Source organism: Rosa chinensis, chromosome 5 (assembly GCF_002994745.2).
Source record: "Rosa chinensis cultivar Old Blush chromosome 5, RchiOBHm-V2, whole genome shotgun sequence".
In the NCBI taxonomy this organism is placed as follows: Eukaryota; Viridiplantae; Streptophyta; class Magnoliopsida; order Rosales; family Rosaceae; genus Rosa; species Rosa chinensis.
Genome location: NC_037092.1, coordinates 56,904,900 through 56,929,143, shown reverse-complemented (window position 1 = coordinate 56,929,143; position 24,244 = coordinate 56,904,900). Strand labels below are relative to the sequence as shown.

Here is a 24,244-nt window from a genome sequence, read left to right as displayed (position 1 = left end):
TCCGTCGGGCGTCATCACCAAGTGTGGGCCAGAAGTACCCTTGTCGCATTGTGCGGTTGGCCAGGGATTTGGCGCCCGAGTGGTTTCCGCATTCCCCGCCATGGATTTCTGCTAGGACAACCCTTCCTTCCTCTGGGGTTAGACAGCGGAGGTTAGGATGGGTGAACCCCTGGCGGTAGAGCTTGCCGTGCTGGATGTTGTAGCGGGTTGCTCTTCGCTGGAGCTGTCTTGCCTGTACCTTATCTTCTGGCAACGTTCCGTTGCGTTTATATGTAATGATCTCGTCCATCCAGCTGGGGTTGACCTGAACGTTGAAGATTTCCGCCAGGGTCTTTGTGATACTTGGCTTGTCAAGATACTCCACCCTTGTGTCCGCTGGACTCTGATGCGGTTGGGCGGTTGCCAGCCTCGCCAGTGAATCAGCCTTGGCGTTCTTTTCCCTGGGGATTTGTGTGATTGTGTGAAATTTGAACTTCTTTAGCAACGTCTTTACGTACCCCAAATATGCCGCTAGCTGCCGGTCCTTGGCTTGGAAGCTGTCGTTGACCTGATTGACGACTAGTTGGGAGTCGCTGAATATGTTGACGTTGTCAGCTCCGGAGTCAATGGCGAGGAGTAGACCGGCAATGAGCGCCTCGTACTCCGCCATATTGTTTGAAGCTTTGAAGTTGAATTTCAACGCGTACTCTGCGTTCAGTCCCCCGGGTCCGGTTAAGATGACTCCAGCGCCGCTGGCCTTGGCACAGGCGGATCCGTCCACGTGGAGGTTCCAATCGGATTGTGGGGGAGTTGCCTCTGCACTGGCTACTATTTCTGTTGCGGATTTTGTTTGAGTACTGGGTTCCGGCTGACGCTCAGTAAGTTCAGCGATGAAGTCCGCTACCGCCTGGCCCTTCATGGCGGTTCTTGGCTTGTAATCTATGTCAAATTCACTGAGCTCGATGGCCCACTTGCTGAGGCGCCCTGAATGTTCAGGGTTCTGCATCACCTGCCTCAGCGGTTGATTGGTTAACACATGGATCGTGTGAGCCTGGAAATATTGGCGGAGGCGTTTGGCGGCAACGATAAGTGCGAGAGCCAGCTGTTCCAACGGTGGATATCTTGTTTCCGCTCCGTTCATACCTCTGCCGGCGTAGAATACTGGGAGTTCACCCTGGCCTTCCCGCCGGACTATGGCGCAGCTTACTGCCGTTGCCGAGACCGCCAGATATATGAATAGTGTCTCTCCTTGGACAGGGACAGAAAGGAGAGGGACTGCCGCCAGATATTCCTTCAGGCGCCGGAACGCCGCCTGACATTCTGGGTTCCAGTCGATGACCTTCTTGTGAGTTGTTTTGAGGAGTTTGAAGAATGGGGCACACTTATCAGTGAGTCGAGAGATGAATCGAGAAAGGGCGGTTAACTTGCCCTGGAGGCATTGGACGTCCACCTTATACTCGGGGTCCGACAGGTTAAGGATGGCCTGTACCTTATCTGGGTTAGCCTCGATACCTCGCTCGCTGACGATGTAACCCAGAAATTTGCTAGCGGTGACCGCAAAGAAACATTTTTCTGGGTTGAGGCGCATACCGTAGGTCAGGAGGATGGTTACTATGATCCTGAGGTTTGCCACATGTCCACTGGCCTTTATGCTCTTAACTAGCATGTCGTCCACATAGACTTCGATGATTTTTCCCAGATGCTCAGCGAACATGGCGTTCATTAATCGCTGATAAGTTGCACCGGCGTTCTTTAGACCAAAAGGCATGACATTGTAGCAGTAGAGGCCTTTGTCGGTGGTGAAGGTGGTGCATTCCTGGTCGCTGGGGTGCATCTTGATCTGATTGTATCCGGAGAAGGCGTCCATCATGCTGAGGAGTTCGTGTCCGGCGGTTGCATCGACCAGCTGATCGATACGGGGTAGCGGGAAACTATCTTTTGGGCATGCCTTGTTGAGATTTTTGAAGTCGACGCACATCCGCCACTTGCCGCTGGGCTTTTTTACCATTACCAGATTTGAGATCCATTGAGGGTAGATGACTTGGCGGATGAATCCAATGTCCCGTAGTTTGGTGACCTCCTGTCCGATTGCCTGATACTTTTCCTCATCAAAAGCCCTCCGCTTCTGCTTGATGGGAAAAAAGGAAGGTTTGATGGTCAGCTTATGAGTGATTATTTCAGTAGAGATGCCTGGCATGTCCGCATAGGACCATGCAAAGACGGCTGCGTTATCACGTAGGAATTGAGTGAGTTCTGCCTCCACTTCTGGGTCTAGTTGGGCGCCTATGCGGACCGTCCTCTCAGGATGCTCGTCTGAGATGCAGACAACCTTCAGTGACGTGTCCGGGTTGACCGGCTCCTTCTTTACATATTTCTCCTCCTCATCTCTGGGATCCTCAAAGATATTCGGTGGTGGTGGGTCATTACCCACTGTGAGGATTTCGTGGCGGCGCGTTGACCGTGCCATAGTCGTTGAATAACATTCTCGTGCCAGCTGTTGGCTTCCCCTCACACAGCCTGTGCCATTGGGCGTGGGGAACTTCATGAGAAGCATGTATCCGGCAATGATGCACTTGAGCTTATTAAGCGCTGGTCGACCAATGATAGCGTTGTACGAACTGAAACAGTCGACAATAATGAACTCCGTGTGCACTTCCGCCATACAGGGACTAGTGCCGATAACTAGTCGCATGTAATCCGATCCTAGTGGTTGTGTGACGTCACCAGAGAAGCTGAGCAGTGGCTCGTGATCCTGGAGTAGTTTCTTGTTCCGCTTGAGATGGTCGTAGCAACCGCTGAAGATGACGTTGACAGCGGACCCGCTATCCACCAAGATTCTCCCCACCGAGAATTTGCCAAGAATGGCATCGACTAAGAATGGGTCGTCATGGGGTAAATGTACTCCGCGCTCCTCCTCCTCTGAAAAGGTAATAGGCTCCCAACCTGATCTCGGGAGTTTGGCGGATCTCTCGTAGCGGATGTTACAGACTTCCTTTGGGTGATTGGCGCGTGCGTAACGCTTTCTTGCCCTGTGAGACATGTTGGTGATTGGAGCCCCGCCATCGATGGTGTTGATGCGGCCTAGTGGCTCAATGTTGGCAATCACAGGTGGCGGTTGGCGCACTTTGAACTGATCCATCTTGCCGTCACGGTACAGGGTCTCAATGGCCGTTTTGAGAGCGTTGCAACTGTTGGTATTGTGACCGCTGTCCTCGTGGTACTTGCACCATATGCCGGTGTTTCTTGGCTTGCCCTTTTTGGGGAATTTCGGTGAGGGTGGCGGTGGTATCTGATCCTTACACTGATTGTAAATTTCCTCGTACGAGGCTGTGAGGACGGTAAATACCGCATACCGCTGAGAGGACTCCGTCTGCTTGTTGCGATTGTCCCCATGGGATGGGCGGTTGCCCTTGTAGTGGTTGTCTTTCTGCCTCTTGCTTTGATAACTGCCCTATTGCCACTCCCTCTTCTTGTCAGCTGGTTGTGCGGTGGGGGCCTTGCTGGCGGTCTCCTGATGGCTGGAGGAGGGTTGAGATGATTTTGTTGGTGTTGCTGGTGGCGGTGGGGTTTCTCCATATGTGATAAACTCTGCCTGGGCATGAATGACCGCCTCACTCATAAGGTGATCATACGCCGCGTTTGGATGATTGTAGTTGAGGTGATAGAGGAATGGTCCCTTGAGGAGTCCCTGCTTGAAAGCCGCCGAAGCCATTGTTTTGTCGAGATCGCGGCACTGAGATGCTACCGCCCGCCATCTTGTGACGAATGCCTTCAATGATTCGTCCTCTCCCTGCCGGACGCCAAACAACTGGCTCGTGTTGTGATGACCGGCGGACAACAAGATGAATCGAGAGAGGAAAGCATGAGATAACGCCTGGAATGAGCCGATGGACCCTGGCGGACACTCGAAAAACCAACTCATTGCCTCACTATCCAGCGTTTCGCTGAACAAGTGGCACAGGGTGGCGTCATCAAATCCCTTGTTGTTGGTGACCTTCTTGAACGTGTCCATGTGGACGAAGGGATCGGTCTTACCGCTATAATGTGACATTTTTGGGGTCTTTGCAAACGCTGGTTTGACGGCTTGCAAAATTGTAGCGGTGAATGGTCCTGGCCTGGACGCGAAGAGTGGGTTTGGGGCTGGCGCCGGGGTGCCTGCCTCTGCCAGGATTAGCCTCTGTTCTAACTGCTGTATCCTCTCCAAAATTTGGGCGGTTGTGTTGCCAGCGGGGCCTGCTCGGGCGCTCCGCGGAACTGACCCCCGCCCGGGAATGGGTAGATTGCCCTCAGTGCTTGCTCTAGTCCTCGAGGGGTGGGTGCGCAGCGATGACTCTGCCTCCTGCTCCAACAGTTGGGGGACAGGGGTGGTCCCATTTCTGCCAGCTCAGGTGGGTTTAGCGGTACCTGCATTTGCACAATGGGTCCCATACCAGCGGTAGGCCGGCTGTGTCTGGTGCTGTGTGACTGCTCACTTCGTGCTGGGTTGGCGTTTGCGTCCAGCGCCCGCTTTAGCTCGTCGAAACGTGTCACCAGCGTGGCCACTTGCTTTTGGGCCTCAGCCTTTTCCTTGCGTTCCTGCTCGCGCTCCCTGTTTGCTTTGTGGAGGTCCGCCAGCGCCAGCTCATACAAGGCGGTGAGGTCCTGACCTGGGGGGCGGCTGCTGCTTGGATTTGTTTCACGGCCCGGGTTGACCGGGGTTGTGAATAGTGCGCGGTGAACGCCGACCGCGGGGTCGGAGGGTTGGGGAATGGTGGGGAGCTCTGCCTGCTCTTCAGCGTTTCCCCCGCTACCGTTAGTCATGGTGATTGTAGTGGGATGACCTTTAGTTCAAGAGTTCCCACAGACGGCGCCAATGTTAATGTCTAAAAGTCTAGCGGTAGCTGGACTTTAGTTAACGCTGATCCGGCGGGCGGATCGATACCTCTGTTGTTAGTGGTTCCCGTTACCTGTCAAGTAAAATACAATGGGCGTCAGAGGGAGACCGCGCTGGGCGGTCTTCGACTCTCCGATGCCTAAGTTAGTCAATGTATTTATGTTGACAAAGTAACAGTAGGTAAGTATTGAATGCGTAATAAATGAGGAGAGAGGAGAGGACCTTTTATAGGTGAGGAAGAGGATGATCTTCTCCTTGTTTTCGATGTGGGACTGATGTGCTTCAGTTCCCAGTTTCAGTAGCTTCTGATGCTACCTTGACACGGCGCGTGGCGGCGCGTCGGCGGTGCTTTGGGGTTGATCCGGGGCTCAGGCGGTAACCTGGCTAGCTGTCTTTACGCCAGTCACTCATGAGGTGGGCGTTGGTACCCCTGGCGGTACCATGAGCGTGGCTCATTATAGCTAATTATGCTTGCAAATGCACATGTATGTACACTTAATATGATAGTATTAAAAAGAATGAGAGATTGAGAGATCAGAGATGTGATATGAAATGATCAAAAAAATTGTAGCGATTATGTACTAAGGTTTTAGGCATTTGAGCCTTGAATTCAATACGATAGTATATCATTTGAGAATAAAGTTATAACTGGAGATTTAGAACTTACTTAGAACAAACCGGACAAATGAATATATATTTATTATGTGTGTGTGTGTGTGTGTGTGTGTGTATATAAAACTTTTTCTCTTATGTTTCAAACATACCGGTCGGTTCGGGTTTCGCTGTTTAAGTACAAGAGAAACCAAACCAACCCAGTTTATAAATGGTTTGGTTCGGTATTGAACCGATTTTCAATTTTTAAAGTTAAAAAACCTTAACCAAACCATATTTATCGGTCGGTTTTGCCGGTTTAGCCGGTTTATACCATGTTTTGCACACCCCTACCTGTTTGGGGCCCGATATTGACCCTTTAAGGGTCACATGGAGATAGTCGTTAGCATTCCTTAGTGTGATTGATAGAAGGTTTGGTAATTATAAAAGCATTTCTTTCGTTGCCAAAAGCATTTCATTCTTTCCTGCACTGAGGCAGTTACAAAGTACATTTGATTAAAATGATAAGGGGGGGGGGTGATGGTGCTCACGTTGTCATGGAGGAAACCGATTGCGAGAGGCGCACGCATGGCCTGGGTGTCTGTCTCTACTTGGGGTAATAACCGAGGTGTTGGGTGTTCCATAGGTGTGGGAGAGTGACGCCGTCTACTCCCCTCAAGTAGAAGGAAGTGGGTCCGATGGCCTCGGTGATTTTGTACGGCCCTTCCCATGTGGCTTTCAACCCTATTGGGGTTGGCATCTTCTCCTTCATCACCTAATCTCCGACAGATAAGGGGCGAGGCATGACCTTTGCATTATAGTATCGGGTGATACGCTGCTTGTTGTTGATATTGTGGAGGTGGGCTCGCTCTCGGTGCTCTTCCAAGAGGTCAGAGTTGAGGTTTAGTTCCTCAGTGTTAGTGAGTGCGTCGAAGCTTGCCACCATATCCCTTTGAACCTCCTGCTCGACAAGGATCACCGCCTTGGTACCGAATGACATGCAGAAGGGATACTCGCCATTGGCCTCTGTTGGGGTCGTCCTGATCGCTCAGAGCACCTCGAGTATCTTCTTGGCCCACAAGCCCTTAGTGTTATCCAACCTTTTTTTCAGGTTCTGTTTAATGATTTTGTTGACTACTTCGACTTGGCCATTTATCTGCAGTGTGCGGGGGAGGTATATCAGATCCTGGAGCCGTATTGGCCGACGAATTCCCTGAGTGTGTCATTGTGAAACTATGCCCCGTTATCTGTGATGATTGTTTCAGGGATTCTGAATCGGCAATAGATGTTCTTCCGTAGGAAGTTGATGACTTTGGTAACTGTGATCGTTGCTAGAACCTCGGCCTCGACCCATTTGGTGTTGTAGTCCACGGTGACAATGGCAAATTTGAACTGTCTTGGTGCTGTTGGGAATTTGCTAATGAAATCAAGCCCTCACTGGCATTATGCCCAAGGAGCGATGATGACTGAGAGAGGTACTGATGGTGTAAGAGGGGAGTTAGCGAATTGATGGCACTTGAGGCAGGCACTAGCGATACGCTTTGCGTCTTGCTCGATTGTGGGCCAGTAGTATCCTATGCGCAGTGGCTTCAATGCCAGGTTCATTGCCCCTGCATGGTTGCCACAGACCCCACTATATAGTGATAGCAGAACTCGCTATCCCTCCTCGAGGGAGATGCATTTCAGTAGGGGGAATGATTGTCTCTTCTTGTATAGCTTACCTTCTCAGGCTGTGTATAGTGTTGCCCTTCTGCAAAGTCTGGTGGCGATGGTCCTGTCCGCTGGTTCAATACCCTTGGAGAGATAATCAATGAATGGGTCCATCCACGAGGGTAGGCGTTGGCTCTCTGTATGGAATATCTCCGAGAATGGCCTGTCGATGTTTGGCTTTTCCAGGTCTTCCAGGTTGAGGTTTCTGATATCGGAGTTTGGTGGCGATGTCGCCAACCGGACGATAACGTCTGCCTTGATGTTATGTGCTCCGGGGATCAGAGTGATGGTATGGCTGAAGAGGCATTGCTGGAGTAGAGCTTTGGTGAGTGATTGGTAATGAGATAAATGTGGTTCCTTGGCCTGGAAATAGCCACTGACCTAGTTTACTACAAGTTGTGAATCGCTAAAGATCTCTAGGCTCGTGACTTATAATTTTTTTGCTAACTGTACGCCAGCTATGAGTGCTTTGTACTCAGTTGCATTGTTTGAGGCTTTGAACTTGAATTGTAGCTCGCACTCGTATGTGTGCCCCTCTGGGTCAGTCAATACCACTCCGGCTCCACTGAGTTTATTGTTGGAGGATCCGTCGACGTGGAGAGTCCATGTCGGAGTGGTGCTTGGTCCCGATACGGTCTCATTTGGGGCTTGTCGTCCTCTCGAGGTATGAATTCTGCGATGAAATCTGCTGCAACCTGTCCTTTGATGGTAGTACGTGGTATATAGTGAATGTCGAACTCTCCGAGCTCGAAGACCACTTTACCAACCTGCCTGAGGATTCTGGTTTTTGGAGGACCTGCTTCAACGGCTGATTGGTTAAGACATGTACGGTGTGTGCCTAGAAGTATTGTCGTAGTCGCCGGGCAGTTGTGAGGAGTGCGAGGGAGAACTTTTCGATATCAGAATATCTGGACTCGGCATCGTTAAACCCTTTGCGAATATAATAGACTGGAAGCTCATTACTGTTCTCACGTCTGACCAGGGTAGCGTTGATTGTTGTGACTGACACGGCTAGATAGATATATAGGACTTCCCCAGGGATGGGTTGGGAAAGAGTGGGCACGGATGCCAGGTAATCTCGGAGTCCTTGGAAAGCCTTGTCGTGCTCGGGTCTCCAATTGATATTCTCGGTATGGTGGGTGTTGAGGAGCTTGAAGAAGGGAGGGCTTTTGTCGGTTAAGTGCGATATGAACCTGGCGAGGGCGACAACCTTTCCCGTGGAGGATTGTACCTCTTTCCTAGTTTTTGCGGTGCCATGTCGAGGATGGCATGAACTTTCTCATGATTTGCTTCAATGCCTCTCTCGCTGACTACAAAGCCCAGGAATTTTCCACCAAGTACTCCAAACACGCACTTCTCCAGGTTGAGTCGCATACAGTATTGGAGTAAGATGTCAAAGATGATTCCCAAATTTTTGATGTGGTCTTCGATGGTGATGCTCTTGACAAGCATATTGTCCACACATACTTCCATTATCTTCCCGATATGATCTGCGAACATGGCGTTGACTAAGCACTGGTATGTGGTCCCGGCATTCTTCAGGCCGAATGGCATTACCTTGTAGCAATATAAACCCTTATCGGTAATGAAGGAGGTGTGTTCTTGATTGGAAGGTTCCATAGCGATCTAGTTGTAACTTGAGAAGGCGTCCATGGAGCTGAGGAGCTTGTGGCCGGCAGTAGAGTCAACCAGTTAATCAATTCTGGGTAGGGGAAAACTGTCTTTTGGGCAAGCCTTGTTTAGATTGGTGTAGTCGACACACATGTGCCATTTGCCATTGGGTTTCTTGACCATGACAACATTGGATAGCCATGTCGGGTAGGAGACTTCCTTGACGAACCCGATATCCTGGAGTTTCTTAACTTCGGTTTGGATGGCTTTGTATTTTTCTTCCTTGAAGGCTCTTCTTTTCTGTCTGATTGGGGGAACATTTGGTGAGATGGTGAGTTTGTGGGTCAGCAATTCAGGTGATATCTCTGGCAAGTCGATGTATGACCATGCGAACACTTCTTGTCTGGTCTTGAGGAAGGCGATTAACTCTGCTGGAAGAGTGGGTCCGTCTTGGAGCCGATCTTAACTTTTCTTTCTGGTTGTGTATCGAATATTGAGACCGATATCAAGTCCTCCAAATCATCTGGTCTCGGGTGCTTGAGTTTCCGTTTGTCTTACTTCTTTTTACTGCATGTATCGCAAGCATCTAGGGTCTTCCCTTGGTTCGTCAGGTTTGTCGAATGGAGAGGGAAAATTTGTGATTAGGAGTACCTCTCTCCTGCCATGTCCCCTTGCGACAGCAAGGGAGTTGCATTGCCTCGCTAGCTCCTGATAGCCTCGGATGCCCCCCGGGGTAGGTATCTTCATCATTAACATGTGCCCTGACAAAGTTGAAGTCCCCAGATAGCGTCTCGCCCTAGGATGATGTTGTAGGAAGAGGGACAATCGACAACGATAAAGTGCGCCGTCATGGTGGCGATAGTGTTGCCTCCACCCAATGTTATCCCCAAATTGTAGGATCCCAAGGGCTGTGTGATTTCTCCTGCAAAGCTAATTAGGGGCTCGTGATCCTCGGTGAGTTTCTTCTTGTCTAGGTTCAAACCTTCGTAACAACTGCCGAACATGACACTGACCGCCGTGCCGCTATCGACCAGGACTCGGTGGCATTAATAGTGGTTGATGACCGCAGTCATTAGGAAGGGGTCGTTATGATGTTTCCGTATTGTGTCCTCGCTGCGATGAAAAGAAATTGAGTCCCATTCCACCTGCGGAGTGGCAGCCGTGACTGAGTCCCAACACTTCCTGCCCCCGAGGGTACTGTCGCTTATGTGCGTGAAGGGTTTCGGGTGCTCTTGGGGCGCCTCCATGTATCGTTAGAATCTGTCCGTCGACTTCAATGGAGTTGGCTCCCGTTGTGGGAGTACGATATGGTGAAAGCTAGCCACTTTGAATGAGGTGCTCAATAAAATTTTTCAGTGCCCAACAAATGTTGGTGGGGTGGCTGGCTTCCTTATTGTATGTATAATATTTGCCATTGTCTCACGGTTTGGCCTGACCAGGTTTACGTTGCGGTGGGCGTGAGATGATATCTTTGTGACTATTACAAATTTCCTCATATGAAGCGATAAGTATGGTGTAAATCTCGTATCGGGGTGCCTCGTATCTCTGGTTTTCCCTGTATCGGGTACTGCTATATGGAGTATTGTGATACCGACTTCCCGATGAGTTGTGCTTTGACTTCTCGGGGCTCTTCCCGTACTGTTTGTACAGTTTATCGTTATAACTTGGGCGCTCCCATGGGTTCCTGTCATTTTGTTGGATAGGCTTTTCCTTGTTGGTGTCTTTGTTCCTGTTGTCAGTGTGCCCGACAAGGTTGTTGAATAGAGGTGCATTGACTGGGTGTGTATTGGTGTTGGTATCGCGACCAAATGTGTCATACTCGACCTGCGTGAAGGCGGTGACGGCGTCGAGTAGATCATCATATGTCGCGGGAGGGTCATGTTGATTTGCAATAGGAAATATCCCGGCTGGATGGCTTGTTTGAATGCTAATGTCGCTAGGACCGGGTCAAGGGAGCGGCATTGTGTGGCTTGCTTTTCCCATTGGCGAACAAAGTCTCGCAATCACTCATTTGGTCATTGCTTGAGCCTGAACAGGTCAGGCGTTGTGCGATGGCCACTGCCGCACAGAATGAACCGAAGGAGGAATTTGTCCCCGAGCTCCTAGAAGCTATTGATAGAGTTAGCGGGGAGGTTAAGGAACCAGCGCAAGGCCTCGTCCGTCAGGGTTTTCTCGAACGCGTGACATGCCATTGCGTCTGTGTATCGGGTTCCATGCAGGAAGGATTGGAAGACTTCCAAATGATGGTATAGGTCTCGGGTTCTATTGTATTTCTCAATCTTGAAGGGTTTTGCCTCCTGTGGGCGTTTCTCGGCCTGTATCCGGGGAGTGAATGGTCCCATCTTTCCCTGAAATCCTGCCGTGATTGGTTGCCAACCGGTCTTGGTTTTTGCACTCTCTATTCGCACCTACAAGGCAGTGATGGTCTCACTCATTTGGAGTAGCACTTGGGTGTTGGGATCGGGTGGAGGTATAGTTGCAGTTGCTATTGTGTTTGTGCCGGACGTTCCTGCTATATCGAGTGTTGGCTGAGGTGGCGGCGTTGGGCCGAGTTGATAAGGGAAAAGAGGGGAGTTCAAATAGATCACTTGTGGTCCTGTGCTAGCGCTACCTGGAATGAGGCATGCGGGGCTTCCAGAAGCTTCTGATGTTGGCGATACAAATGTGCCAATGAGGCTAGTGCTTGGATCCGTGGTGAGGACGGCTCCAGGTGTCGGGACACTGCCAATGGTTGGCATCGGGGTATCCTGCTGATGGCCCCTGTCCAGTGCCTCATTGTTCTCTACTCGCCGTTGGAGTGCCTCTCAGAGGATGCGATTCTAGTTTGTCATATTTTCAACCTCTCGGCGAGCCGTCGCGGCCGCCACAGGCTCGGTTTCAGATTGTGCGCTTGTCTCCATGAGGTCACGCATTGCTATCTGAAGTGTGGTAGTTGCATCTGTTGTCATGATTGAAAGCGGCTCGGTATTTGGGCGAGCGAACTCAAGCATGCGTTGGACCACTCGAGCCGTTGCCTCGTGGGTCTGATTGTCATCGTTGGTATCGGGATTGCTGCTAGCCATTAGCAATGTGTTGTTCCGCTAGCAAGGAGCGAGGGGACTCCTTCTAGCGCCAAATGTTTCAGCTGTCTCAAGAAGGGTCTGATCCAGCTAAATCACGGGATATCTTGGTCTGCTACTATCTCTATCAGTCTCGCTTATCTATAAAACAAACAAAGGTCAGAGGGAAGACTGGGTGTGCCGGCCTTCAATGCTCTGATGCCTAAGTCAGTATTGTTATAAGATAATGATAATGGAAAGCGATAGTAAATAGTTACCTCTTTGGGTTGTTGGAGATGTCCCCAATGTAACAGATTTGTGGGAGTTTGGTTCCGTTTCTTTCAGTGTGGGACGTTTGAGGTTCCCGATATCTCTCCGAGGGGTATCGGGACCCTCAGTTGGGAGCTTTCCTTACTTCTGCATTGGCGATACGAGTCTTGTGCTTCCGATACTTGTGCCTGGGAGGTATATGCATACCCACACAGCACATGAAGTTACCACTCTGCCATGTTTGTTAGATAAACTGAATAAGTGTGGGAACCTCGTTCATTATGATTTTGCACTAACCAAGATCCACCCCAGAGACAACACTCCCCAATACCACTGCCAACCTGCAAGATTGGAAATAGTCCTCATTCCATCAAGTATGTGGTTTAAGTGCGGTTTGGGAAATGTGGTGTATTCTGAGAAAAGGACAATGTTAAATAGACCGCATTTTTGTGTTCCATATTTAGGGTTTTGGGTCTGTTCATTTTTCTTATGATATTTTCTGCTCACTGCGTTCTTACAATTATGTAAACTCTGTTAGTTTCACAAATGGATTTTATATCTAACAGCACCAGCTGATTCTAGGCTAAGATGATCAATCATTGTTGTTGATTTTCAGAAGGCAACTTTTGCCAATTGAATCCTTGGTGCTGTTGATTTTTCTACTAGTTGTTGTTTCCCCTCTTCCCAAGGGTTAGGATTAGTTCAAACTTTAATCCATTTGATGAAACTAAACTAAGACTAGTTCATCTTCAGCAGAATTAAGCTTGAACTTAAAGGTGATTCGGTGGTACACCATGAGTTCTAACAGCTGATGACCTGTAGATTTGACCATATATATATAGTATAGTTTGCTTCCAACATGAAGAACCACCCCTTGAGTATCCAACCCCATTTACAATAAAATACACCCTAATTCACCTTCTTACCTCTACACTTTAAGCTGCCAATGTATGCATAATAACTCACCTTCTTACCTCTACCTTTTAGCTAGGATTTTTATTTTATTTTATTATTATATATTTTTTAGAATATTTGCTTTTGCTTAGCTAAGATGTGACAAACATCATAATTGATGCAACGAACCTTACCATCATAAGATAGCAAATAATATGATTTTTACAACTTAAATGACACTGCCAAAAAGAATGGTAGTCTATTTCAAAATTACCGAGAAGTTGAAGGCCAAGTCATTTATAGATGTTGTGCCTCCCAAGTGCCCAGATTCGGTGGTTAGGTTGCTATTGGTGGACCATGTGAGTATCTCCAATGTCTGCATGCTAAGCATTTCTCCAACTTCACACTGTTTTCCAAAGTGCAGAATTTACATGACCAGATTTTGTAACTTGTACAAACATCTTTTGGTTTCTATGTGCTACAAAGCTCGCATGCTGGAGGTAATAGTTGCAGTATTCCCATCATCATATGCACAACAATTATATTTGTAAAGTTTGGAACATTAAAAGAGTAGATGAGAGATTGTTAACATTTAAGGAAGAAAAATTTCAAAAATATCATGCATTACACAAAAAGTATATACAAAAGGAAGTAAAGTCCTTGCAAATGTACTTCATATAAATAGAAGTCCACTATAGTAGCAATATAAGGAGTCCGGTAGAAGTAGATACACTTATCGGATTCCACGAAGTGCATGTTCCACACTGCCATATGGCAGATTCTTCAAGATTATGTGTTCCATCATTATTAGGTCGGGACCTAGAGGTTGAAATACCCAATAAATCCACAAAACTAGATTCTAGATGACCATTGGATAGACTACTAACTGGTTTCTGATTGACGACTTCTTTTTTGAGATCTCATGTCAGAATTTATCATCGACCCAAATACTGAGTAATCGTTGGATAAATCTACAAACTTGGATCCTAAATGGACTTTGGATGATTGAGAAGTGTTCTTATTAGATATGCGACTTCTTTTTTGTAGTAATGTACCTGAGGATTGTGCTTTTGCACCATTGTGAAGCCTTGAACTTCCTGCACTTGCGCCTATGTTTTCACAGTCATCTGGTGTACTGGAGTTGCATTATCCATACTTAGAAGCTCCAGCAAATGATGAACCACACCAGATATTGTCCTGTAATCTTCTCTCAGCATCTATTGCAGCAGCTTGCACCAGACTAAGTGCAGCCATCATAAAGCTATCACCACCAAGACGCTTAGGTCTAGATGGCATCAAAGATCCCAAAACCGCTCTCTTTTTTGCAGCAGAAAGTGCAGTTTTGTGAGAGAAGAAAGAGGGGGTTGACGTGTAACACTTCTCAAACGTCTCCCTAGAAGATCAAACCCCTTTGATGTGACAGTTACACCCTTACCCATCAGCTCCTCACATTCCTGTTAAACAATGAAACTTAAATAAATCCAACACTCCAATGTAAACACTAAACACTAAAGCTAATGAAGAGTAGTGAACTCAAAGTCCCTTCCTAAGTTCATCCTATAGCTTGTAGAATTTGCCATCGTGAGCACCATGAACATTGTGGCAAAGCTCGTGAAGCATAGTATCAAGAACTTGATCAAAGGGATAGAAATCCAAATTTTCGGCCTACACAGCCTCAACTTCAGATGCACACCACAGGTTCACATTCAACCCGAGAAGAAAAGGATTGATTGGGCTGCAATATCATCAAACGGGTTTCATGTCTTATAGCCAAAGCAAAGAAGAGAACATTCCCAAATAGTCCTTGACATGCATAAGAAAAGCATTCCCACAACGAAGAATAAGTAAGCACTCTGCCCAATATCACCTATAAAAGAGGGAAATCCTTCCTAATCAAGTAAGTTCACTATTAAATTATATCTTTCCCTTCTCTATCTCAAAAGCAGATTCTGACCTATTTTTGTGCTGGCAGGTATCGATATAAATCATCCAACCCATAACCTCTATAGATAGCGGCTCCTAACACCACATCAACAATTGGTGCTAGAAGGAGCTCTTCCGGTTGTACCATAAGCTCACCAACATGGCTGATGACAGTAACCCTCAGGACACAACAACTTGAACTCTGGACTTGTCCCCATGAAACACAAGCTTCGCTATCACCGACAGCTCCGGTAGACTAATCTCGAACCCAACCTCAACCTACGAACTCATGTGCTAGGATGTCAACGACTTAAGAGAGTAACTGGCCCAATAGCACATATAGCATCTCGTCACTCAAAATCGACTCACTGAGTTAGAAGCTGAGAACCGATTGTTGCAGGCCACTTTACAACAGTGAATTGATCAGAACTCAGCCCTCAAAAGAATGACACTAAAAACCCCTTTCCCCACATTATTCGGCGTTAGCACCCCAGCTGTCACACTAACGGCACCCGCCACTTCGAGGTTGCCCAACATGGAAGGAGCCACGACCACCCTCTCCGGGTCCTCCATAGTTGCCACCGATAGGCAGGCACTCCACTTGGTGTACTTGAATGTGCCCTTGTTCCCTGACAACATGCAACACCTCTCGCCACCACCGATGCCCTAACCAGTCATTGACGACACTTCCTTGGTCACTAACTAGACCCCGACACCCTATTTAAACACCAGATTGCTTTGCAAATGCATGAGACAATACAAGGACTGCAATCACTACTCGAGTTGGCTGAACAGCGGACCTCCTAGTTGCCAATATCGGCAGGCTTTGACTAGTAACCAAGACCTTTCACTCCCCGGATCCAGGCAGAGAAACGTCTATCAGGATCCAAAACATTCAAAATGGATCGATATAAGGGAAAGAATGACCCATACCACCATTTAGAAATCTTCCGATCCCTACTCAACGGCACCCACTACACTGACGCCATGGCTTGCCACACCTTTGAGGAGACGCTGTCCGACGAAGCCCTAAGTTGGTTCTTAAATCTCCCCGCTTACCCGGGAACTGCTAGAACCTTGACCCCTAGCACGAGCAAGCAACACAGTCAGACTTCTAGGAGCGGTACCCTGAGAGGGAGGCGATTGTATCCTGCCACCTCGTGGCACTTGTCCTCAAGAAGACCTCGAGGACCCCAGAGACTGCAACCTCCCCGCCGGATAGGGTAAACCACCCTTACCTGAGGCATCACCCCTCAGCTAGGTCGAACCACCATTACCACCACTGGCGGCTTTCTCCCCTGGTGATCAGATAACAGGCCCCTCGGAGCCAGGCGCCCTTGGTGGAGAAGTCTGAAAGCTTGTCCCGCCAGAAGCTTGACCCCTTCTGAGAGGAGACGATAGTCCAACCCTAGTCGCTAAAGGAGACTGCAGGCTAGACACAACCTGCAGCTGCAGGGGCCCAAGAGGCCAATGCTCTCCTGGCACAAACTGCTCCGGTGCTAATTCTGGCTGACCACGAGCCAACCTCTCAGCATTTTCCCTACCTCGCCTTTCATGAAGATCCTTCTTCATACGGTCAATGTTTATCCACTTTCCATCAATGACGTCCTTGAACCATTGCTTTGCCCTAACGTCAAACACCTTAGCAAATTTCTTCTTATAGTGCGGAGACCGATCGTCGGAATTCTGCATATTGCTCGCCCCAGCCCACTAAGCACGAGCAATTTGGTTAGGAATGCTATCGACAACCTCTTGCAACTCCTTAACACTACCCTATAGGGGCTGCAGCTCCTCGACCACAGCTACCCACTCATCCAACAATGCATGCACCCTGTCCACCTCATCCTCCTTCTCACGAAGCAAGTCATCCAAGGACTGGAGCTGACCAATCTCTAGATCGTTTTCTTCCAACTGCCGGTCCTGCTCACGAATAACAGCTTCTAAATGAGAAATATTTTGCTCCATCCCTTCAAACCAAAATCGGAAGGCCCGAGCATCGCTTGCAGCATCCTTAACATCCTTAATCTTTTGTTCTAAGCCCTCGACCCCCCGTTGCAAATTCTCCCGCAACACTCTTTTCGTTGCCAAGTCACCCTCAGCCTTATCACTAAGCACTTGGAGGTGGCTCTTCAGCGCATCCCTGGTGCTATACACCATTCTCACAAACTGCAAATAACAATTACCAATTATGAGCACAACAACAAATGAAAAACAACCAGAGTAACAAAACAACAACAAAGCCACTCACCAGCATTGTAGTGCCCCAGAAATTCGTTATTATTTTTTGAGGATTTTTCATAATTTAATTAGAGGTTATTAGATGAGTTCGTGGCTCGTGGATGGAGCGGAAGCATTTAGGACGAATTGTTATTCTAAAAACTATGGTTTTAGGGGGGGGGGGTGCGAAGGTTGACTTTTTATACGTTAGGATTCTCCTAAAACTTCCTTCACGGATATGTGAAATACGGATATCAGAGTTTGTATGAAGAAGTTATGGCTGTCGGAAAAAGTTCCCATTTTGGTATATATGGGATTTTTCCTAAAAAATATCAGAAAATTGGAAAATTTCCAAAAAGGGAAACTTTTCTCTCTCTTCAGTCCCGAGCTCGTTTTGCCCAACCACCTTCGCCGGCTTTATTCTTCACCATCTGGCCACCAATCAACGAACCGTTTGATCCATTATCTTCGCCTCGGTCCCATCTCCAAGTCTGGGAAGTTTTACGGTGTGGGTTGGCCTGTGTACGACGCAGCAACGCTGAGAAGTGGCAGAGACGCTGCCACATTTCGCCTTCGTCGGAACTGGAGATTCCGGCCACCTTTGCTGGTGATTCTTGAGGGCTTTTGAAGCCCAGAGGGCATAGAAGCTTTCTCCTAAGGTGACTTGCAATGATTCAACTTGTGGAGATCGAATTTTGGAATTTGGGATTCTCGGGTTCATCGAAATTCAAAGCTTTCAAGGTAAATTCTGGCCATACGGCTTTGATTCAGACTTCACAAAGTTGTAATTAGAGTTGAGATGAAGAACTTTTGTGTTGCGAGTTTTGTCAAATTCCAAATTTGGGCTGGCGGCCCTACCACTGTGGTTGTGTTTTCTGGGAGTTTCTGGCCACCTCAGAGATTGTTTCTGTTCCTGATTTTGATCTACTCGTCGATACGAGCATTTCGATATATTGTTTGTAATTTTTGGAGATCGTATGAGCATGTTAGGGTTTTTCTGATTTCGATAATTTCGGTTATCGATCCGTGAGGATCCAACTATCCGATGGACTTGTGGTTTTGACATATCGATCGTAGAAGTATTCTGGTGACTTTGGGTGGTCTCGGATGTGGTTTCACCTCGATTGTGATCACTTTTGTGGTTTTAGTTCAAAACGGTGGTTCGGACTTTAATCACTTTGTGATTCGTGCACTGAATCGAGACTGTATGTGTTTTGGTACTTGACAGGCTTGTGTTGAACTGATTGCGGTGATTTTTGCTTGTCTTGGTTAGCATGTGAAGACGTAGCAGGATTCAGAGGTGAGTAAATCTCACGATATTTGTTATGAGCATAGTTACCATATTGTCTTGGAGTTATTAGTTTAACCATGACTATAGTTGGTATTAGTGGCATTCCTGAGTGGATGATTACGTGTGTGTGTATATATATATATATATGTATTGGTGGCTTCGTTGTGATGTGAACAATATGTGAAATGAGTTCATTATTGCTCGAGAATGGTAAAATTGTGTATTGAGTTGTGATTGTAGAATATCATGTGTTAAGATACCATGGGTGTATTATGACCATCTTAATTGAGATTTAAGATATGGTAAAGCTTGTATAGGAATATCTATGTGATGAATCGATGACATCAGTGTGATGAATCTTTGTGATGATTGTCATGTAAAGCTTGTGTAGGAATATCTGTGTGATGAATCGATGACATCAGTGTGTTGAATCTTTGTGATGATTGTCATGTAAAGCTTGTGTAGGAAAATCTGTGTAATGAATCGATGAAATCTGTGTGATGACGGGTGAAATCTGTGTAATGATCGCTATCTGTGTGATGACCGGCAAATTCTGTGTGATGATCAGTTGGATGATCGCTATCTGTGTGATGATCGGCGAATCTGTATGATGATCAGTAGGACGATGGCTATCTGTGTGATGACCGGCGAAATCTGTGTGATGATCGGTGTGATGACTGCTCTGTAGTGGAGTTGAATTGTTATTAAGTTAACAACGATCGAGAGGACTGCTGTGATGGTCGGAGCTACCTATGGATGTCAGAGTGTGGGGTTATGATGATTACTATGACTTGAATTTCTTGTCTTCCTGAACTAAAACTGTGCGCAAGGGTTTCTATGACTTGTTTTGCTTATTCTGGATTGTGATTGCCTTGTTTCTTCTTCATTTTATTGATGGATGGTTTGATTTATCTTAAGGGCCATAGTGGTGACGATTGTGCTCTGTGTGAGGATAGGAAGGTGATTCATTGTTTTCACCTTTGATGTCATGTTGATGACAAAGGCTTCCGGTGAGAAGGAAATGAGTGTGATCTTTGTGACTCACCGTTGTGCGTCAATGGATTTCCAAACATTACTTGAGGAGGTTTTGTTTGACTGTAATTTGTGTAATTGGATGCTAGGTTGAGAATCTGAGCATGTGGTTTTAGTCACGAGTTGACCTACATAAGCATGTTATGGAAGGTTATGCAACAAATGGTTGTAGTTGTGAGTTATGTGCTTATCTTGTTAGGTTGAGGTGACTTAAGAATGTGTGTCTGCTTTGTGGTTTTGAGTTTACTCATACGAGCTTTCATAAGCTTACCGAGTTTGTTGTGTGGCAACCCAGTGCATTATTCAATGGTATAGGGGTTAATCCTGCAGGTTAGGATAATCGTGGCTGAAGCTGAAATTGCGTGCTTACAGCTATACGGTAGGAAGCCAATTTTGTGACTTTACCGTTGAAAAGACTTCTGTTCTAGTAGCTCTGAGGAGCATTTACTTATTATTTTGTTGTGATAATTTAACTCGTAAACTTGTGTAATAGTTGACTCTACGGAGTGAGTTTGTATTGACATAGTGGGTTCAGGGCATCATTTGTACTTGGTTTAAAAGGAAAAAGTTTTTCAGGTATTCTGTATTGATGGCTGAACCATCACGCATATATAATTATGGGGTTATATATCGATTTTCATTTGTGTTTAAAAATCGGGGTGTGACACTTTGGTATCAGAGCGTAAGGTACATATTTGGTGACAATCAGTACTCCTCGAGTGATGGCCCATCTGCAACGGATCCCCGTCAGATGCTCTTCGATATTGATATAGTCATTGAGTATGTAGTGAGGGTTAGAGTGTTGAGACGTCAGAGGGTGTCAGCTCAGTGATGTAAGTGTAGGAGCTTTGGATAGCTTCTATGAGTTAAAGACTTTTGAGGAAAATGACCTTTAGTTTTAACTCGAGGATGGAATTGTATCCTCGCATGTGGTGTTAAGGTTGATTGAGTCATAGCATTGACTTATACTTGTGTTTGAGAGTTATACAGGTATTAACACATGTTGCTATGCTCCTTAGGTGATGGATTCGCAAGGAGGCAGAGCTAGGGGTCGTGGTAGACCTAGAGGCTGGGGTAGAGCCCGAGGTAGTGGCAGGATTCCTCCTGTTGAGGAGATATTCGAGAATGATATCAAGGCATCTAATTTTGAGCTACCTGTTCCACCTGCTGTGGATGTTGTGGATGCCACTCTTTTGTCGAAGTTGGCAAAGGAGATTTCGAGGCTGGAAGCAGTCTTTTTCAAGAGAGGAACAGATCACATGTTGGCAGATCAATGGATCGAGAACATGAAGAAATACTTCGAGATGGTTGTCTGTGACGATATAGTGGGTTCAGGGCATCATTTGTACTTGGTTTAAAAGGAAAACGTTTTCCAGGTATTCTGTATTGATGGCTGAACCATCATGCATATATAATTATGGGGTTATATATTGATTTTATTTGTGTTTAAAAATCGGGGTGTGACACGCATCATACTCTCATAGCATTATGCTTGTCTGCTATCACGTCCCCGATATTGACAAGTTGGCTGTCGCGGGAGGCATGTCGGAGGTCATGAACCATCTCATGCATGATTAGGTCAACATCAGCAACCTACCCAAATGCTTACACTACAGCGGTATGAGCTTCACCCTAAGTTGGGTGGGCTCGGCACTCCCGCGAGGGAGAACCACTGACCCTCATTCTCTTGGGCTCTCCAGAACGCTCACTAGACTGACTCCCGGAGCTGTGCGCCCTCTTCCGCTCAAGTAGGTCCTCATCTCTCTCACCATCACCAATGAGGACCATCTCTTCATACATCAGACCCATCGCCTCTAGCATGGGAGCCCCCCAACTCAAGTTCATTCTCCAATCGCACAGACACGGTGCCCGGACGCTCATCCGACGGCGTCTCTGGTACAACAGAGCCCTCTCTGACCTCGACACCTCGGTTTAGCTCCTTCAACACGAAGGAACTGTTTAGCAAAGATGGCATGTCGGAAAGGTCCATACTCTCCCTACCGCCAATCTCAATAACATCCTCGGTACTGGCACCAGCTTCTAACCTAGTGGGATCACTACCTTCAACTTCAGCAGCCTCCCCATTGGTACCTTTAACTTCCTCAGTTTCCTCCACCGGGCGAAGCTGGGGACTTATCCTAAGATGAGCAGCCACATTCTTCGGATATGAGGAATAATCACACAGCTGAAGATCAATCACCTTCTTCGTAAGGATCAGCTCGATCTTCTCTAAGTCAACATCAGCCTCCAGAGACAAACAACCCTGCTACCACAACCCCTCGATGACGTCAGCATCGGACATGTCATGTTATCAAAGAGGCTCGGGTTCTTCCTCCCAATATTCTCTGACGGTGTCGTTTCTGCAGGCACAAGAGCATCAATACAAAAAAAGAAAAAGAAAAAAGAAAAGTATATCACACGAACTCAGCACAACACTTACGAGGACAAATGGCCAACTTCCACTGTGCGGACACAGCTAGCCTACACAACCGATATGTTCGAAATTTCCCCCGAATGACTTCAGCACCCGCCAGATCATCTTCATATTCAACTCGGTCAGATGATACTATCCTTTCAATATACAGCCACATCAAGCGTTAAACAAAGAAGAATCTTAAAAACACAAAGAAACGCAAAGACCAAACATTCACCTATCGGTTGAAACGCATTCAGGACCTGATGAAACATGTCGGGATTCTACCACCGACCACCAACAAGGAAAACCCTGTCCCGCCAGTGCTTATAGATGGATGTAGGCAGATCGTCTCAGAAACCTCCCTATAGGCTTCAATTAGATACACCAGGAGCTCCCAGTCTCTTGCGAATACTCCAAACGATAGCACGAGTTGAACTCATCATAAGTAGGAAATTTTTGGCCTCATATCCTCCATAGAACTAACGTCTCCATGATTTGCCTCATAGTGTTTGGCGAGATCTGCCCCACCGCCACATTCAAGAAGGCCAACAAATACTGCAACGCCTCCTTCAACGGAAACGACAACCCGTAATGGAATTGATACTCATGCATGGCAGTCCAACCGGCAGGGGGAGTCGCTTGCCAACTCCCCCTCGTGCAACGGCCTAAACTCAACATTAGGGCATACACCCCAGTTAACTCTAAACTCTTCAAGTTTAGTTTTGGTCATGGAACGACCGGGAGGGTGACCCGCGCCACCAGTACTCGCTGCCACATTAGAGGGCCTACCTGCATCAGCCCTAACAGCGGGAGGTCCAGTCTCACCCTCTTCTCGGCCAGCCATCTGCAACTCCCACAACAGATTCTAGATATCGATAGCCTTGAAAGCTTTGCTAGAAGAACTAGACAACTGAAAGCGAACCAAATCCAGAGAATCAGTAGAACTACCAGTAGAACCACTCAATTCTGAACTCACCTCGTCACTAGAGATAAGTATCGATTCTTTGCCAAAACAAGGACCAGGCTCTGACATGATAACACTACACCACAGTCATCACAAATAATAACCCGGCAAAAGGTGATATTTCAAAGAATAACACCATAAACCCACAGACTTATAAACCCACATTCTGCAAATAGAAACATGCAAAAGAAAAGGCAAAAACCCAGAAATAGCGACCCCCCCCAGGCATCTGTTACAACTCCAATACACCACACTTCAATGACATAACAAGCACACTACCTACCATTGGAGCCCGATCCAAACATGCATCAAGCAACAAGCACAAGCAAGAACAAAAATACAGAACACGACAATGAACATGATCTAAGAAAGTACAGCCATACGTACCTCAAAAACAAAACCCCGCCAAATCATATATCTCAGGTAGAGAGTAAAAAACCAGATCACCAAAGCAACACGAGAACACAGAATAGATCTGAACACTTCAGAAATATCAACAATCGCAAGAGCTCTTAAAACAAAAAGGCAAGGAGAGGATATATGTGATGGAGACTTCTCATACACACCAACCCTTTTATAGAAAGACGATCCCAACGAACCATCGCAGCCGTTCACCAGCGAAGGGACATGACCACTAGGATCCGGCCACGTGTCCAAAAGGTAACCCTTTGTACACCTTTGCATGCAAGCCGTCACCTCGGTTACACAAATCATGCAAGGTTACAAAAAGGGAAGAGACACCTCCTTTCGCACGACTAGCAAACCCCAGCGGAACACGTGTCTCGCACTGTTCTCTGTCACGTAATACACCACTGACAACATACGAGGACAAAACAATGGACACATAATATAAACACCAAGTATACTCCATAGTACCAGCAATATGCACTCGCCGAGACCCGATCATCGACTCCTCTTACCCGGGGACTTAAGGGACTGGGCAACCGGGAGTAGGGCGGTAGGCCCCACGAAAAAAGACTCCTGGTGACCATCTCTCCATACACTCCTGATGTTTTCCAGAAAATAAATAAAGTTCCCACCCAAGAGGACTCTTAACCGAGGACTTGGGGGGACTTGTTGATGCCACACTGGCAGAAAGATACAAATAGCAGGAGTGTACAACTCAATAGTCACCAAAAGCAACGACAAGTCCTCCAAAACCTAAAAAACATGCGCCATGCACCAGTCAAATAGTCTTTGATATGCATAAGGAAAACATTCCCACATCGAAGAATGAGTCAGCACTCCGCACAATATCACCTATAAAAGGGGGAAATCATTCCCAATCAAGTAAGTTCACTATTACACTATATTTTTCCCTGTCTCTATCTCAAAAGCAGATACTGACTTAGGCATCGGAGGGTTATAGATCGGCGACCCCAGTTTCCTCCTGACCTATATCTGTGCTGGCAGGTATCAATATAGAGCATCCAAC

General features: G+C 47.1%; 1 pseudogene; it reads right to left on the bottom strand.

The window, feature by feature from the left end:
- Positions 1 to 14,112: 14,112 nt before the first annotated feature.
- The window catches only part of LOC112163716, a 42,721-nt pseudogene continuing 32,589 nt past the window's right edge, over positions 14,113 to 24,244 (bottom strand).